The sequence below is a fragment of the Phoenix dactylifera genome, chromosome 6, assembly GCF_009389715.1.
Source record: "Phoenix dactylifera cultivar Barhee BC4 chromosome 6, palm_55x_up_171113_PBpolish2nd_filt_p, whole genome shotgun sequence".
Lineage (NCBI taxonomy): Eukaryota > Viridiplantae > Streptophyta > Magnoliopsida > Arecales > Arecaceae > Phoenix > Phoenix dactylifera.
Window position 1 is genome coordinate 9,026,522 of NC_052397.1, and position 5,363 is coordinate 9,031,884.

Consider the following 5,363-nt stretch of genomic DNA (forward strand, 5'->3'; position numbering starts at 1 on the left):
CTACTTGGACCAACACATCTTCGATAATCCCTCTAGGGACCTTCACTGACCTGTCAGCTAATTGTAAGGTCACAGTTGTTGGCTTTAACTCACCCAAACCGAGTTGCTCATATACCGTATATGGCAACAAGTTCACACTCGCTCCCAAATCAAGCAATGCTCGCTCAATCCTAAAATAGCCAATGATGCACGAGATAGTTGGGCAACCTGGATCCTTATATTTAGGGAAAATGTTATGCTGTAAAATCGCACTCACATTTTCAGCCAGAAATGCCTTCTTCTTGACATTTAAACGACGCTTAACAGTGCACAAATCCTTCAAAAATTTTGCATATGAAGGCACTTATTTGATTGCATCAAGAAGAGGTACATTGATTTTTACTTGCTTAAAAAGCTCAAGAATTTCAGAGTTTGGTTCAAGCTTTTGCAAGGGCTTTAATCTTTGTGGAAATGGTGCAGGAAAAGGACATTTGATTTTTTCAGTAGATGTTGGTGCTTCAGTTTCTTCGTTATCCTTTTCTTTTGTCTTGGGAGGGTCGGAATCAGGTATGACTTGTGTTTGTTCTGGGACTGGTCGGTCAATAACCTTTCCACTTCGCAAAGTGATTATACTCTTCGCTTGTTCTTTATGCAAAGTTGAAGATGATGCATTGCTACCGCCATAGACTTGAGGATTAGGTTGTGGTTGAGCTGGTAGCTTACCTTTCTCTTGAGCACTTAAAGCAGTGGTCAGCGTTGTCAGTTGATTTCTTAATTCATCATTGATTTTAGCTTGACCTTGCATGAAAGATTGCAAAGTTTCTTCGAGACTGGGTTTTTGAGGGGATGTGTGTGCATAATGAGGTTGCGGAGGTGGAGGAGTTGGGTTATATACTTGTTCAGGTTGGTCATTCCTCCACCTGAAATTTGGATGGTTCTTCCATCCAGGGTTGTAAGTACCCGAAAAAGGATTATTAAAAGATTTTTAATAGGTATTCATAACATTGGCCTGATCGTGCAAGACTTCCTTGAATGCGGGTATTGTGGGGCAATCAGTGGTGAGATGGCCAGGCATCTCGCAAATCCTACAACGCTCGCTGTTATGTTCTACGGTCTTGACGGGTTCAATCCTTTAAGTTCAATTTCCTCTACCTTCCTAGTAAGGGCTGCCATTTTAGCCTGAATATCATCCTGAGTACTAAGGTTGTAAAGGCCCCCATGTCCAACGCTAGTAGGCTTAGGTAAAGGTTTATTCACTCTATCCCCTGTATCCCATAATTGTGCAGTCTCTGCGAGAGAGTCTAAATAGTCCCATGCCTCATCGGGTTGCTTTTCCAGAAATAGACCATTGCACATAGTTTCTATAAATTGTTTTAACTGTGGAGACAACCCTTCGTAAAAGAAACTAATGGTTCTCCATGTTTCAAACCCGTGATGAGGACAAGAGAGGAGCAACTCTTTAAATCTCTCCCAGCATTCATAAAATGTTTCATGGTCTTTTTGTTGGAAATTACTAATGTGCCTTTTCAAAAAGTTAGTCCTTTGTGCGGGAAAAAATTTTTTCAGGAATTCTCTTTGCATATCATGCCATGTTCCTAGCGATCTAGGTCTCAAGGAGTTCAGCCACGTTTTGGCTTTATCCTTTAAGGAAAAAGGAAACAAGGTCAATTTAAGGACATCTTTCGGTACGTTTGGCACTCTAAATGTGATGCTAATTTCCTCAAAATCCTTAAGATGAAGATAAGGGTTCTCGGATTCCATCCCATGATACTTGGGCAGCAATTGAATTACTCCTGGTTTGATTTCAAAGTGTCCTACATTTTTAGGAATAATCATGCATGAAGGTTGACTAGTCCTAGTGGGATGTAAGTATTGTCGAAGTGTCATAACTGGGGGTCTACCTTCATCACCATGGTGACTTCCTACATCATCAGAAAAATTTGCCATCTCACAAGGTGTGAGATACTGCGAAGGAATTTCAAGGATGTGTCCTAAGGGATGATCTAAAGTTGTACGACTTAATCGACCGGTGTCATCCCTATTCCAACCTAGCATACAAAATTTAATTAAATTTTTTTATATTTTTTTAAAATAAATATAAATATAAGTACCAACTAAAGATACCCTAAAACGACATCCTAAAACAATAATCTATTCACAATCAAACATGCAACTAAACATTACACCTCAATTTCTAATATTTTTCTTAAATTTCTAGACAGCTCCTAACTGGTTTGAAGAGGGCACCTAAGCCTCCAATCCGGTCTAATGAACCGAGTTGACCAGGTAAGCTTCCAGGTAAGTGGAGGGGTCACGATGCGTTCGCAAAGGTCCCACTTAAAACCCACTTGCCTCGAACAGATGAACTGTCTCCCTTATAGGGACAAAGCTTGCCTAGACATCAACTAAGCCACAGAGCGAAATTGGTGCAACTTTCGGTGGTCTTCGTCCTATTGAGCTCGAATGTCCTTAGGGGCCAACGTCTAGTTGATTTTAGTTAAGCTTAGGATATTTATGCAATGGGGTGATTTTGGGCTAAGGACGAGTGATGAAATTCTGACCTTATCTTTTTAAATGGGTTCAGCCCTTAGAATATTTTATGCTGATGCCTTATATTATATGCAACAATCAAGAGATTTTTTTTTTAATGTTTTATGACATGACATTAAATTTCATTGAATAGGTGATCAAGCAAATTATTTATTTTTTTTTTAAATTTTATGAGTTGAAGTTTGAAATTTGAATTCTGAAATTTGAAATTTTAGGTCTTTCCTCTCTTTTTTTTTTAATTTTTGAATAATCACCCTTGATCTTTTATTCAAGTTTTTTTCTTAAATTTTCAATTAGCAACAAGGGTTAATGAGATATGATAACAATAAAATTCTGATTCTAAAATAATTAAATGCAGAAAATTTAAAACAAAAAGCAGCAAGGTTTTGTATTAATCTAATAGTCTTAAAAGTTTCATAATGTCAATCAAACCGTTCAGATGAAAGAAACACAGGTTCTTCACTTGAAGACTAAAATTGAGTTCAATCAGACGGTTAATTACTCTGATATCAGAGTTTGATGCAGACTATGCAGGGAAAAAAAGAAAAAAAAAGCAATAAAGATTCAATTTTTTTTTCGAAAGAAAAAGACTAACTACTAAAGTACTAATTAAATCTAAAATTATACTAATAACTCAGCCGTTCCCCGGCAACGACGCCAAAAACTTGACGCGTCATAGAAATGCTCTCCCAAGTGCAGGAGAATCGCACAAGTAGTATAACTCGGAAGTCCGAGGTCGAATCCTCAGGGAACGTTCTATGGATTATTAGCGTAATTTTTAGATGTAATTTTTAGTTGATTTTTAGAAATTAAAAACAAAGAATGATATGCAACTAAACAAAGTTCAATGAAATAGATAAATGGTAGGGATCTGGAATTCCTCTTGATAATATTGCATCCAAGAAATAAACTCTAAGGTTCTTGATTAAAGATTAATGGTAGGATAGATCTAATCATGGTATATGTTTCATGAACAAATGAACTAAATTTCTAAGCATTCATCGTGCTTTCTACGTCTACGACAAATCAAATACTAAAGCAATCCATATATCAATAATCTTAATCCATTAAAGAGCTATCTACGAAATAACAATGCATGGATCAAGAATATATCAGTAAATATAAGTCATTCAAAGCAAAAGTTTAGAGTTTACTTCAAAGAGCAATACCTCAAAGGTTCCTCCATCACCCTCCCTAAGAAATTAGCCCTCCATAAAAGACATTAGCCACTTTTCTCTTTTTTTTTCTTTTTCTTTTCGGAAACAAGGCATTCCCTGTTCCCCTTTTCATTTTTTTTTTGAATAACAGGGGCTCCTCTGTTTTTTCGAATGAACTATCCCCCCCCCCCGTTTGCCAGCCGAGAGCCCCCCTATATCTCCCGATGGGTCACCTGATCACACGGGATGCTCCTCTCCTGCTGGCTTCCGAGTATCCCAGACGCTGAGGTGTAGATCTGGGAACGGAAGATGCTTCGCGGATGGCTGAGCTTGAGCACGAATCCGGAAGACGAGCGGATGGATCGGAAGGAAGCACGGACGCGGGTGATGCCTCGCGGGATGCTGGAACGTTCACTGGAAGGCTGGGATCTGTTGGAATGCATGGGAGATGAACCGTGGAAGGCTGCAACGCTTCATAGGATGCTGGGATCATGGTGTAAACGCGCGGATGAAGCGGATGCGGAAGACTGGGAGACTGCGGATTATGTGGCCCGATCGAAGGGGATCAGGATCTCTTCCACACGGGCGGATCGCTGATGTGGCTGGAACTTGGACTTGTGGAAGAAGCTGGGATGTTTGAAGAATCGGATGCGGACGAGATGCTTCATGGGATGCTGATGCTGAAATCACGGGGTCAAGTCAGGGTGACGGCTGGGAGGAAGCTTGAACGCAGATGGATGAGGCTTGGGTGCTGCTGGGAGGATCCAATGCTGAGAGCTGGACGATTGCACGCGGGATAAGCGGACTCGGACGGACGTGGCATGCTGGGAGGGTGCACGGACACTGGATGAGGGGTGACACGTTGGGCTGCTTGGGAGAAGCAGACGTGGAGAATGCTTCGCGATTCTTCCACGCGGGCGGATGGGCTGCACGCGGCTTAGATGCTTGGGCTCATAGAAGACTGAAGCTGCGATGAAGTGGACAGCTGAACTTGACCTCCTTCTAGTGTGCAACTGGGGTTGACACAAGCAGTTGGCTGATCACCTGTAGTGATGCATATTTTTGGACCCAATGTGCATTTTAGCTTTGATTTCCGATCACCTGTGTCACGACCCCCACCCCGTTCCCCGCGGGCCGCCGCGACGGTCCTAGGGTGCGGGTAGGCATAAGGCCACCAGCCACCGCATAGAACCCTACTACCTATCAATCATCAATAAATCTTGGAAAATTTGGCATGATACATGCACAAAATGATCACTTTTCCTATAGTGACCTGTCAGGATTATTTCAATACATACAACAACACTACCTGTCAGAGCAGCAATCACATAATCTGTCACATAATGAACCTGGACAATATATATCAATACTTTATCTCAGGCATATAACTCATCTGTATAAAAATCTGGTTCCCATTCCATCCATGGTCAAACCCATATCCACAACAGGATCTATGACTGTAACTATACACTAAATACAACAGAAGGCTTATAATGCACCAAAAGGGGATAAACCTCTATCTACATTATACTATACTATGGAGCAGCACAGCGAGCATGCAATCTCTAACCCTGCTCCTCTCTATACAATACCTGCCCTGCAATCAAAAACACCAAACTGGGGAGTGAGTATATGAATACTCAGTGAGTGGAGTAGAGAGTACTATGCACATGAGAT

General features: G+C 41.0%; 1 pseudogene; it reads left to right on the forward strand.

Annotated features, from left to right (window-relative positions):
- The first annotated feature begins 1,405 nt into the window (after positions 1–1,405).
- Positions 1,406–1,503, forward strand: LOC120111245 (annotated as a pseudogene).
- Positions 1,504–5,363: the final 3,860 nt, after the last annotated feature.